The sequence below is a fragment of the Chelonia mydas genome, chromosome 2 (genome assembly GCF_015237465.2).
Source record: "Chelonia mydas isolate rCheMyd1 chromosome 2, rCheMyd1.pri.v2, whole genome shotgun sequence".
Lineage (NCBI taxonomy): Eukaryota > Metazoa > Chordata > Testudines > Cheloniidae > Chelonia > Chelonia mydas.
Genome location: NC_057850.1, coordinates 70,047,079 through 70,061,262, shown reverse-complemented (window position 1 = coordinate 70,061,262; position 14,184 = coordinate 70,047,079). Strand labels below are relative to the sequence as shown.

At 39.9% G+C, this 14,184-nt stretch overlaps 1 long non-coding RNA gene across 1 annotated transcript; it reads right to left on the bottom strand.

Moving 5' to 3' along the window:
- Positions 1 to 7,673: 7,673 nt before the first annotated feature.
- Positions 7,674 to 13,828, bottom strand: LOC122464242. Its single transcript, XR_006288185.1, has 2 exons — positions 12,366 to 13,828; positions 7,674 to 7,708 (listed from the first exon to the last, which is right to left on the bottom strand). It is a non-coding gene; the product is annotated as an uncharacterized LOC122464242 (long non-coding RNA).
- Between the last annotated feature and the right edge of the window lie 356 nt (positions 13,829 to 14,184).

The window sequence follows — 14,184 nt, the reverse complement described above, 5'->3', positions numbered from 1 at the left end:
CTCCTGGGACGTTCCTGTTAACTGCTGGAAATGGCCCACCTTGATTATCACTACAAAAGATTTTTTCCCCCCTGCTCTCCTGCCAGTAATAGCTCATCTTAAGTGATCACTCTCCTTTACAGTGTGTATGATAACACCCATTTTTTCATGTTGTGTGTGTATATAAATCTCCTCACTGTATTCCACTGAATGCATCCGATGAAGTGAGCTGTAGCTCACAAAAGCTTATGCTCAAATAAATTGGTTAGTCTCTAAGGTGCCACTAGTACTCCTTTTGATTGTCCACTGTTGCCCATTACAGCCTGGCAGTCCAGTGGTCTGTCAAGCATATGCTGAAAACCAGCCAATATGGACTCATTTACTGTGGATAGATGAGTGGGAAAAGGAAGAACATGATGACTTGGGAGCTATTCCTCAGTTATTCAGAGTAACCCTAAGTGTAAAGTTTGTTAAGTGTTTCTTGAGGGAATGTTGTCTGGCTAATCCTAATCAGCTATGAGAAAGCATGTTTATCAAATCATCCATAAGTACATTGAGAGGGTTAACAGAGCACCATACACAGCTTTTTGGCCATGTCACAACTACCACAAACAGTACTCAGAAACACGGAGAACAATCAAGGTGTGTCCTCTGGAGCAACTAATAGATACACAGGGCTAGATCCTCCAATATGCTGAGCTGTTCTCAGCACAGGGGCAATCAAAAGGTGTCTTTACAATGGTGCTCTTGTTGAAAACATCTCAAAACATTGTTAAACCTTCATGTCATAAGAAGCTTTCACTGTTACCTTGGTTTTTATGAGTATAAGATATAAGCTTCCACCTTTATCATCTTATTTATTATGGCCCAATCCCCTGAGGAGAGGCTAAGGATATCAGTGAGGTTAGCCCTGTAGAGTTTTTCTACTTTCTGAACATGAAAATTCTTATTTTTCTAAGGAGCTGGGCTCTTTTTACTCTTTCCCTCACTTGAAAACCCATGCAAGGCTGGGGAAAATGCCACAATAAATGTCCTAAAATGCTGAAGTCATAAGTAGAGTGACTCACAAACTAATGTGTGGTTCTTCATTGAACAGGTTTTTTTTTAAATGAAAGGCAGAGTTGTTCATATCATTGTGCTGCTGGCATTACCAGAGCCATCTTCTCCATGATGAATCAGTGTTTCATTCCTGTTCATGAAAAATCGCATCACTATTATCAGAATTTATATGTGATATTGGACATTTCCAGGGGAGGGCAACTATGTAATGTAATCAGTATCTGTCAGGTCTACAAAAGAGAGATCCTGTTAAATACTTCTTGATTTGCATATTGTGCAAAATGAAAACAGGGAGGGGGGACGGGGAGAGGAAGAAAAGTATGTTTACAGCCATGACAGCTGATTCTCCATATTGGAAATTTGTTACAATACTATTCATATTAAAAATATATTTTAATATTTAAAGAAAAATGAGCCTCTTCCTAGACTTGTGGGAATTCAGATTTTCATTTTATAACATCTTTTTTGTTGTGCAGAGAATCTCTCATAGAAACAGCATATAAGCTATCCATACACAAAAATAATCTATCTCAGAGACGCTATAGGGTACCCAGCTGTATTTCCCTATCTTATAATATACCCCAAATCAGCTGATTCTTTGGTCTTTTTCCAGTACCTGAAATACTGCCACCATCTGACAGCCATAAGTAAAAACTGACACAGCAAGCTGTCATACTGCACATAGGGGAGCTGTTAATTATCATTAATGAAATTCTGCCTGCCAGTTCTGCTCTTCAGGCTCCCTTAACACTAGCCTTCAGGACTCTTTATGCACAATTCTAAGGAGGCACCCATTTTCTTGGCACTTAAAAACTCTTTAGGAATGACAATTAAGACTGTAATGAAGATTCTTGGCCTAACAGCTCAGACTGAAAACTGATTCCTTTTTAAACTGAGTAGAATGAAGCAATAAGATATGGCAGGCCGTGCTGCAGTGAAGATTAATGCACACCTCAGCGAGGCATACAGTGCAGAAGTCTATTTTCCACATAACCAAAGCCCTGTCTTTTACATAATCCCATAGTAACAGAATTTCCCACAGAATCTACCCCCTGCTGCACAATGCGCACCAGAAACTCTGATTCATTTCATTTAAAAAAAATGTCTCGGCCATTATAAAACCATTTGGACATAAACTGATGTAGAGTTCTTCTTCTGATGCCATGTCTACACTTAAACAACTACAGCAGCAGAGTTGCAGCGCTGCAGCTGCACGTCTGTGGTGCTTCAGTGTAGACACTCACTACCGTGATGGGAGAGGTTCTGCCATCACTGTAGCTAATCTAGCTCCCCGAAAGGCAGTAGCTAAGTTGACAGAAGAATTCTTTAGTGACACAGCTGAGTTGACCTACATTTTTTCATGTAGTCCTAACCTGCATCTGTAAACTGCTAGCCTGGAAACAACGGTACCGAGAAACATAAACTCATCCATTTATCTCATAGTGTGTTAACTATGAATCTCAGTGATGAAGGCTTAAGAACAAACACTCTTAAATGCTGATCCTTTTAGGAGAATCAGCTATTGTGCTTAGCCATCATTGTTGGATGCCGTCTGATAGCCGGTTCCCATGAAGGGTTTCTGCCTAGTTCCCAATCCCAATCCTTCGTCTGCTCTCCCAGAACAACACAGAACTACTATATGATCATAGAATTATAGAAACGTAGGGCTGGAAGGGACGTCGAGAGGTCATCAAGTTCAGTCCTCTGCACTGATTCAGGACCAAGTAAATTTAGACCATTCCTGCAGGTGTTTGATCTCTCTATCTATGAGTCAACAAATTCTGAGTAGCTCCTGAATGTGTAAAAATAAAAAGTGTGTGTGTTGGGGGGAGGGGAGTGTCAGACCAAGAACCTCATTTATTTTCTATTATGAGAGTACCTAACAGCCCAGTCAGGATGGTGTATTGCTAGACAGCTTGCAAACACATTTTCCTTACCATGAAAGATTTAAGGCAGCCACAGCCTCATACACCTATTATTTTTGCCATAATCTCACAAGGGACTGAGGGTAGCTATACCTTCTAAGAAGAGTAAGATGTGCTCTCAGTTGCTTGGGGTATGGGTACCTCTAAATAATGCACAAAGATGGCAAGCAACACTAATTGGATCTTCATTGCCTGAGCTATAAAGAGGTTGACTGCAAACACTGAGCACCTAATGCTATGCTCTGGCTGATGGTACATCCCCATAGCTTACAGCAGTGAGTCTCAGAGCCTGGGTCTACAGACTCAGACACATTTTATGGCGCTAAAAATAGCTAACAAAAGCCCAACCCCATCCATAGGCTTCAGAGTCCCAGCCCAACCCTGAAAATTTACACAAATATTTTATAGCACTCTGATGCAGTTCTATAGACCCAGGTCCAGACTCACTCCCGCAGGCTGCCACTTGCTGCATAGATATGTTCCCTAAAAGGGATGTTACAGTTCTTAGATGCATAAATTTGGGAATATTGAGTAGGAGTAGGGATATGATATTGCCCCTGTATATAGCACTGGTGAGACCATTATTGGGATACTGTGTCCAGTTCTGGTGACCGCACTTCAAAGAAGTATGTTGAAAAAGGTTCAGAAAAAGAGCTACAAGAATGAAATGAGGTCTGGAAAAACCTGCCATACAGCGAGAGACTAAAGAAGCTCAATCTATATAGTTTATCAAAGAGAAAGTTGAGAGGTAACTACATCTACGTTTATAAATATCCACATAGGGAGATGCTTTCTGATAGTAGAGGGTTCTTTACTCTAGTAAGCAAAGGCACAACAAGATCCCACAGTTGGAAGCTAAAGACAGATACATTTAGGCTAGAGATAAAATGAATTTTTTTAACATTGAGGGAGTTAACCAATGGAGTTTAACAGTGAGGGAGTAAATACAATTTTCCAAGGAATATGGTGGAATCTCTATCACTTGACATCTTTAAATCAAGACTGGATGTCTTTCTAGGAAATGCTACAGCTCAACTACAAGATATGGACTTATTCAGGAATGACTGGATAAAGTTCTTTGCCCTGTGTTAAACAGAAAGTCAGATTAGATGATCATAATAGTCCCTTCCGGCCTTAAAAATCAACAAGGTATTCCTGAAGACCTATTTTTGCTTGCCTTAAAAAAAAACCAAACGATATCTGTACTATTGTCAGGAAGCATGTATGAACATGTGGATCACTGAACCTGATGTTTACACCCCTGGCTCCACCTCTGCTCCTCTCATGGGAGGCCTGTGGAAAAGTGAATCCATGTATTTGGGCAGAAGGCGTCTGATTTCTAATTCATGCTGCTAGAGTTTTGTGATAGGAACCTACCAGTGCTTGCCAGAATTTGGCCCCAAAATATTCAATTTGCATTTAGATTTCCCCCAAGTACCAACATATTATCTCTGTTTCATTTTACTTTTATGCTCTCTGCTGGTCTTAACAAGCCAAACTCATTACAGAGGATGACTAGGTAGCATCATAAGAGGATTTTGTGATTCATCCATTGTAGTGTGAGCACCGGCCACTGCCAGAATTCTAAACTGCTCCTCCATAATTAAAATGCTTGCCAGTGGTTTGACAGATTATCCTGAATCTAAAAGGACCCCAATTTTTAAAAAAGAGGATAAATCTCTGAAATTTCTAGAGTCTTTTGAATTGGTGGAATTTGTGAGTGCTCATATTTTAATCTTTTAGTTTATAAAATGTGCCTATCAAGATGTTTTTGTGTGCAGAGTATTTTTGTGTTTTTTTTAAATCTAAGAACATACATATATTCCTCAATTAAACTAAAGTCAAATTAGTATTCAGGAAGCCACTCCGACCTCTATAAACAGAAAAGAAACTCATTTCTCCTTCTTAAGAGAAGCTTGAGAAGAATAGATAGGTCTTGCACACATTCCCTAAAGGCCTATAAACCACACTATGACAGATCAAGTGGGATAGGTAACGTTAGAGTTTTTCCCCTCTACTCTTGGTCCCCAGAGATATGAATCTAAGAATTTCCATTTTAAGAGGTTTAGGTGATCTAAAATTAGCAGAAAACAAAGAAGCTGTCACTAAGGCAGCCAAAATCTAAGTCAAAAAGTACTTTCTAGACAAGCAACTTTACCTCCAGAAAAGGTATGGGAAGTCAGATTAATCTATGGCATAGAGGTGCAATCTGCCATGTGTGTGAACTACCTTTACGTACCATAATATGAGGCTCCTTGCTTACATCAGCTAATGTTTGAGTGGGTTTCAAGAGTAGTTCTAGGTAGAATGCATTGAAATAATCCAGTTATGGATAACTGGTCCATACCTGAGAGAAAAGATCACAAACTCCCTGCTAAGAAAAGATGGGGAGGGAAAGGAGAGGGTAGGGAGAAAGAATAGAAAAATCACTTTAGACACAGTTGCTATCTGGACATCCAGAAACAGCTCAGACTCTAACAGGACTACCAGTCAACTAGTATCACCTCTCTCTAATTGGGATTGACTTTTGCTCAAGCGGCTCATCTCAGGCTCAGAGTTGGCTGGAGAGTGGGAAATCCAAACCATTTAGCCATCTGAGCCTGGAGAAACAAAACGTAGAGCTTATTGTCATCAGCGTACTGATGGCACCACGATCCAAACACTGTAGAAAAATGAAGCTGCCCAATACACATCAGGCATAAGGTATAACAGAAAAGACCCATGTATTACATATCAGAGCCCTTCAGACAGCTCTTTTGGTCCTCTCTCCAAAAAGGAACATAGCCTCTCATGCATCTTTCTCTGCCAGGATTCTAGATGGATCACCATGTTGATCAACTCTATCAAGGACAGATGCTTGACATACAGTGGATAGGCAAGAGGTCTTTACAAAAAGACAGCATGGACGCTTAACATGTGTCAGTGCCAGAAAGTGTCTGTACTATACCCAGAACAAAACCAAAATGGATTGAAAGGAGTCAAGGGTCTCTCTGGTCCACAGATACTGCAGAGCTGCACCGCCACAATCTGCTCAATAATCTTCCCCTCATTCCCATAAAGAAAGATTAGCAACAGGGTGTTAAATGGCAAGAATATCAACACCATGGATTGCCTCCTGGGTCACAGGCCGAACAATTGCTCACTTTGAGAAATGCAGTCATGATTAATGGACTCCATATTTTCTCTGGTAGATTTTGTCACCCAAGAGAAGCATCGTTCCAAGTCACAGGTCACAGTCCAAAGTCACCCCTAGCCTTTCTAGAGGCTCTGAGTGAGACTGGTTAGAATCCAAGCAGAGAAACTTTGACATTGTCAACAACTTAAATGTATCTGCTATCACAAAAGTGACTGAGTTGGTTTGAGCGTGATCAGAATTTTCACTAAGCAGATAGAAAGCTCTTCATAATGAAAAATCTTTTACTCTCTGAAGAGAAACTACCTATATAGGCCACGCCACCCACTGCTCAGAATGGTTTTACTGGGAACTGATCCAATGCGTATTGAAGTCAATGGCAGGGTTCCCCTCCCTCCCCCACAATTTACTTCAATAGGATTTGCATCAGGCCCTAAGTCAGGATTTTATAAATACCACAGAGAGGGAAAAATACCCCCCTAAGGTAAATACTCTAGTCACTTGGCTATAGAGTCATTCTCAAGCTCATGCTCTCTCTCTCTCTCTCTGACCCAATGAATCTATATGTCTATATAATAAGCTCTCTGTTTGTGTACCACTTGGAAGTTAGACTGTGGGTTGAGTCAATGCGAAGCAATGGAAATAGCTATAAGCATGGCTGAGTGCTCTTTTTGTTCTGAATATCACCAGATTCAATCATCACTGGGATTCACCATCTGTTACCCTCCAATTTTTACGTTCTCATGCATTTTTGGCTTTTTTTAACACCTATGAATTATACCTGTACAGGAGCACAGGCTTTCAACTTGTACTTAATTATTGATACAAAATGAAACCACTTCAGCAGGAGAGATTGAGAGAGACCTATGCCAGAGAAGCCAATAGCCTGGTGGTTAGGCCCCTCCATTGTGAGGGGCAGAGCTGGTTTCGAGTCCCTGCTCCAAAGTGGTAATTCAAAGCTGGAACTTCCACATCCCAGACAAGTGTCCTAACTACCAATGGGCTATTGGGTATGGGCGGGGGGACAGGAGTGGCAAAGGCACCTCCTACTCCTCAGTTTTGTAAATGCTCCTCCTCCTCCCTCTTCCTCCCCCCCGCCCCCCCCCGCCCCGCAAAATCTGAAGCTTTTGTTCCAAAAAATGTCAAACTGAACTATTTCAATATTTGGGGTTGGGCGGTGGAAACAATTCACTGAAATTGACATGAATTTCCTGAATATTTCGGTGAACCCAAATCTATAGTTTTTGTGAAAAAAGTTTCAGCTGAAAATTTTTGCCCAGCTCTGATACACATATGAGTATGGAGATAATAATGTACAAGGATTAACTAAATTCAGCTATAGGTTGGGACTTGCTCTTGTTCATTCTACAAGTTTTTTTGTGAAACCTCTCTCCCCCGACACTCTTCTAATACATATTAAAACTCACAGACACCTCCTGAAGAATGCTGGAAAGCAATTTTATTTAGAAACTGTTCTGTTATATATTTGCATTGTCTCTTCTTCTGTTATTCCCCAAAATACATTTTATGAATGGAATCTGTGTAGTTTAGCATTTCATCTCCTTTTTTTCTCTCACCTGAAGTAATAATTCCATGACATGACAATTAGTCGCTGTGGAAAAGATAAAAGAAACAAAGAATTATGACTCAAAGCAGCAGGAGCAAAGAAAGCCCTTATCAAATAATAATCCTATTATTGTGCAAATGCCCTTGAATGCTGTCCTGAAATTCTTACTCAGATTAACCATACCATGGAATTCATTAGTTTTTTGTTTTTTTTTTTAAACCTGATCAAGAGCTTCAATCATGTCAGCAGAGTTTCATGCACTATAACTAAAATGTTTAGAGATTTCCGTAGGGCATCAGGCGTTAACTCCTTGGCAGATTTAAACCTATAGCAAGGATTCAAGAAGTACTGTAGTATCTTTTCCCTCCTGCTATGAAAAGCTTAATGAATTCATTGTTCTTTATGAAGAATACCACCCATGCCCACTTCCTCAGTGGGAAGACAAGACTGTCAATGATAGCGAAATACATTCTTCTTCTTTGCATCTTAATAGTACAGATATGTATGAGGGTCCCATGCTAGAAAGATGTTGCTATGGCAATTACTCTATTTATTAACAGCAGTTACTGTGACAATACCACCCCAGGCACATTGTTAGCAGTCAGGTTGGAAATGGCTGTGGGCATTTATCTGTGAACAGTCTGAATAGTTGTCTGGCTCAATAAACTAAACATCTCACATACACTACACCAAGAACACCTTATTTTTATATTATGAGGCTTCTGATTCTTAAAGGCTGATTCTCTTTTATCCCCCACCATCCTGATTAGAGATCTTGATATGACTTTTTATTTTTGTGTTTGGTTTGCCATCCAAGAGGAGTTGGTGTTCATTGAAGTAAGGGACAAATGCCATGGACTAGAGACCATACTCATCAGAACTGAGTAATCCTGGCAGGGGTTACTCACTTCTGACATGATAAATTTCTGTCTGTTTTGCCTCTCTGCATTCCCTGAGCAAAGATTTGCTGAATTGTGTGTGGTAGTCATGGTGGGGGAACAACATTAATTGAATGTAATGAATAAGAGATTGATAGCACTATTTATCCACAAAGTGTAGCATGAATAGTGGCACTTTGCCACATTGCCCCATCATTGAATTATTTGTTACTTTAGTAACAAAAGTAGGTCGTTTTCCTTGCCGTGCAGTCATGGCCCTCTGGAGCAGATTAAGGAAAATCCCTTATTCTACACAAAGATGAAGCCAGCACATGACTATTTCAGTAAGCTTGCTTGATTTAGTTATTCATACCCAAAGCAGGAGACCCAAAGTTAGGGTTCTCCCACGTTTGAGTCACATCATATAAGGATCATATTTTATATCCACAGTTACCTGAGGGAAGGGAAAGAGTTGATTGGAAGGCATGTATGCAACACAGCTATGATGTATCTAAGATGAAAGATTGCTAAAGAGGAAAAAGAAACCAGGGTTGCTAAATTAGAGCCTTTTATTTATTAGAATTTTCTACTGGTGTCTATCACCTGGATACTTTACATGTATAAAGCTGCCAAACAATTTTATAACAGCAGACTTTTATTTTAAGGAACCGTCCTGCTCCATAATTAACATCACATTGTTCTAACTATGAATACAAGATCTGACAAAGACCTGGCCAAGCAGACAGTACATTGTCTTCAACAGAGGCAGAAATAGGTTTAACACCAATGCTTTTGAAACCCAAACCTGAAGTTGTTTAAGCTCAAGCTCTGACAAACCATTTGACCGAAAATGAGTTGTGAAAAAGTCTGTGGGCAATCCATGGAGAAAACCCTGAAATGATAAATCCCAGCTCAGATATCATCTAGGAGTGGGACCCGTGGATCATAATGCAAAAGATGGGTCACAGAGAGAAGCGATTTCTCAGATCAGTGGATCCCAGAGCATGTAAGGCTGCCTAAATAACCAACTCCTTGAGCTGTACTCAGAAGTGAAATGGTAGCCAATACAGAATGTGTTATATGATCATAGAGACAAGTCTTGCAAAGTGATGAGCAGCTTTGAATCAGCACCCTGAAAAATATACTCCACAGTGATGCCTCTGCAGGAAAGTTGCTGCAGTCTGGTCTACTTTAAAGTTTGAGGTACTTTTCAAGAGTGTCCCCAAGTAGAGTTCATTGTAAAAATCCAACTTGGAGGAAGATGCAGCACTGATGCAGGAGGCTTGCGTGGCATGCCAAAGGAGTCCAATGTCCAAATTTTCAGAGATGTTGAGCACCCACATTGCACTCAGTGGCATGTACAACTCTGAGAATCTGGCATCTGGCCATTACCTTAATAAATGAAACTTATAATGATATGCAACAAGATTTGAGAAAGAGGTAACCAAAAAGGGAACTTCCCCATTTCTACTTGCATCTAATCATAGTTCTGATCTGAAAAGTAGGGCACTCAGAGAAAGATTGATGTTTTTAGGAAAGCACAAGAAAGTTCCTTGAATTCACCTTTTTCTCCTGCCACAAAGATATGCAGATAATAAAATTAGTTTTAGACCAGGGATTCATTACATAAGGCATTTTCCACTTAATAGTGCAATGAGATTCTGATCACAGAAATTAAATGAGATTGGCAATGCTTAAAAGCAAGAAAGATGCTTTCTATTCTGACTGCTTGACCTTTTAAACTCCAATATTTCAGTCTAAAATGTTTGGAGACATTCAGGGAAGACATAAAACATGACTTTTTTCACCTAGCTAACTTGACACTTAAGCTTCAGAAGTGGCTGAACACTAACAAATACTGGGAGAAATACATTTTGGAACATTTGAGGACTACTATATTTTGAGAGGCTGAAAAGGATTTATAATGATCTGAGATCTATTAATGAAAAGTGTTGTATAAGAGCTAAGCATTATTGATTATTAATAGTGGACAGGGCACTGGACTAGGATTGGAGAACTTCATTTTGATTCCTAGCTTAGCCATGGATTTCCTCTATGACTTTGGACAAGTAGCTTAAGCTAACGAGTGCCTCAGTTTCCCACAAATGGGGACAGGATTTTCTTTATCTCAAAGGGCAGCTGCAACGATAGAATTCCATTTGTGAATGTGAGGTTCTCAGGTACAAAAGCAATGAGGGTCATATGTGTAGCTGGACAGATTCATCTCTTTCTACAGGCCTTACCATCTTGATGAGGTGTATATGACTAAATTTAGAGATAAGACTGAGGAAGTCTAAAGTAAGTTTAAATGGATGTAACATGCCTTCTTTTGATGCTGTGAATGTGTTCATTGCACCAATTTTAACCTCACTCTAAACTCCATTGGGAAGAATCAAACTAAAATTCCCTCAGACCCATCTCCCACATTTTAAGATTTTCCACATGCCCGTTTCCTTGAACTACTTCTAATACGTGAAAGTTAGGCACTATCCTTCCAAGTAGGAATGAGAAGAAACTGATGTCATTTAAGAATGGAATTGCAATGGGATTTTTTTCAAATTATTGTTACTACATATTGAATTTGTAGATTTTAAATATGTTAGTTATAGAATAACCAAGTAAATTAGCACTCTTACTTTTTAATTGTTTTAAATTAAGATCTTATGTTTTGAATCCCTGGGTGGAATTACAATGAGAATACTGCATGTTCAGTCTAGAACTTAAGCACTACATTGTGGTGTACCTCTAATTTATCCCTACATTCAGGTTATTATAAAGTTGCTATAATGATGCATGCATGAATAGCCTATAAGTAAGGGTCAAGTTTAAATGCTGAATTATTTCAGCCACACAAGAACTGCGCCTAATCATGGACATCTTGGAGCAGTCTATTGCTATTATCATAGGGCTCATTTATGTTACATTTCAGTTTCTGTAAAAACCTATAATAGTTTTGTGGGGATTTATGCACTGTATTCTTTCACTAACCTAAGCGGCTTCTAACAGAGAGACAAGGGGCAGGTTCTGGGCCGAGCTCTTCTCCCTCAAGGAGGCAAAGTTAGTGGAAACTAAGTGTAAATCTTTGGCTGTGGACATCTCTGGCATAAGGGAGTCTGCATCTAGTGTAAAATCAGTCTACATTTCTTTGTTTACAGTCCCTGGTACAGGGAACATGTTGAGGGTTGGGAAGGGGTGTGCCTGGTGCTTGGTTGTGAAGAGATACTATGAGGACTGATGTGCCTACTCCCGTGGTGGACACAGCAGAGAATCTGGGCCATGCTAATAGGAGGAACTAGGACATTATGTACATGTATGCAATTTTCAATCTGTGTGGTTTGTTAATGGTCTAAGATTCTCTGTACCATTTGGCTGCTCTTCCCCTCCCCGTTCCAGATCTCCCAGGAACCCAGCAGCCCATTCAGCAGCATTTTTCAGCCTTAAGTCAAGTACAACCTGCCTTTTTAAATAGGCATTTGAAATACTGAACAGCTCTTAATATAGCTTTTACACTAGAAAATGAGTTAGATTGCTGAAAGAGCAGCACGTTGCTGAGAAAAGGCACTTTTGAGGTAGGTACCATGATTGAATGCTTCTGGGATCATCCCAAATTGAATGGTCTCAAGTTTGATAGTAGCAAATTAATGCAAGAATTACAGCATATTCCCTGTAGGATTTCAATTTGGTTAGGTGATGCCAAGTCTGTGATGCTCATTTTGTTTATTTTTAATATGTCATCTTATGCTCGGAATCCAGGACTATCTGAGTGTTGTATCCAAACCCCACTGAGAGACTGCAAAGCCTGAGAACCACAGCAGAGCACTTACAATCATGTTTTGAACTTATCCAGTCTTCTGAGAGTGGAATCTCACCTGGGGATCTTCAGTGTGAAGAGCTTGGCTTGAGGTCAGAGCTTGGGAGAGTACTACCACTCCTTCCATCTGCCCTCCCTCAGATTCCTATTACATAACAATCATGTTGGGAAAAATAGCCTGTATGGTGAAAATAAAACAGAGACAGGCACCTGTTTACAGAGACAGGCACCTGTTTAGAATTTGTGACTTAAATCAGCAGGTGTATTTTAATTACAATGGCTGAAACACCAAATCCCATTTATAGAAATGCAGTTAACCAAAATAAAAACAAAAATCAAAGATAAATGGAAAATGTATTGCCTGTATTAGATTAGTAACTCAACTGTTTGGGGAAGGTAGAGTCAAAAGGGATGTACCGGTAAAAAAAAAAAAAAAAAAAACAGTAAGTGCTGTAATTTTTATAACACTATGCCATGATGGAGAGATGGCTGGGCCAAACTTGTGCAACCCTGTGCGCCAGGTCACAACACCAGTCATTCATATTTGTCCCAGCTACCTCTCTGCCATGAGGAAGGGGCAGCAGGTCCAAACCTGAATAGTGCCACAACCCCTAAAGCGGGGAACCAAGCCTTGCCCCACAGAGTGGGAGTCATTGCTGTGTGGTGAGTGTGGAGCAGGCTTGCTCTCCAACCCCCCCTCCACACGAGGCCAGGATTAGGATTGCAGTGTCAGGGCAGAAGGTGCTATGGAGGGTGGTCAGTGCCCTCTCATCAAAGTGAGGAGAAGGGTTCTCGCTTATGATTTTGTATTTCCCCCATGAATCTGGACCCTGGCTGGATTGCAAAAAAAACAAAAAAACAAAAATAAGATGCAGTTGGTGGGTCACCTTAGTAAAAGGTTTGGGAATCACTGCTGTAGATGGTCTCTAGTTATACCCTCCAAAAGTATATTCTGTACAATGTTAGATTAACAGGACCCAACAAACTGCAATGAGTACAGGAAATTTCTACATTAAAAAGCTAATTTTAGTGGCACGGATATCAGAACTGAGAGAGTGAAGAATCCCTCCTCCCCCGTATCACAGCCTGACCATCTGACTGACTTGTGAGCCTCTCTCTCACTGACAAACTGCCTGTAGCTGTCATACTATTTCCATTACCTTCTCTCAAGGCCTCTTATGAGATCACTCTGTGAACCACTCTGAGTGGCTACTAACCTTCTCCTTCAAAAATAAACAATAGACCAAATCCTTCTATCATATTTCATGCAAGACTCCCTCTGATTTCAGTTCTTTCTGAATAATGACTGCAGTTTTGGTGCATTATCCTTCTGAAGCAACTCATTAGGAGGCTCTAAATCAGCAGAAAGGTTATGCTTCTATGAAAAACTCACAGTATTCAAATATCTAACTGTTAAAGCAAATTAAGTGGCTTTTAATTATTTTTGAATATGCTGAAGATTTTGAGCCAAGTGCAGCTATACAAATCAACAGAAAAAGAATCCAATAGTAACGTTATGGGTGTACATTTGGCAAATAAATACCCCAGGAAAGCACCACATTTAAAATTATGCATATTTCTGTTAACCACAGGCTAAATAGTTAATTTTCATTCTGATTGCATTACTGATACTATTCATAACAAAACTGAACATAGCCCTTGCCTTTCAATGTTATTTAATTAGTGACAAATATTAAATGGATGTCTCCTAATTCAATACACTTGTCAGTAAAGATATTAATCGATGACATTTTATTTAATTGGGCTGTCAGCAGCAATATGTCAAATTGGTGATGCAAGCAAGACACCACCATATTTAGGTGTTGTTGCTG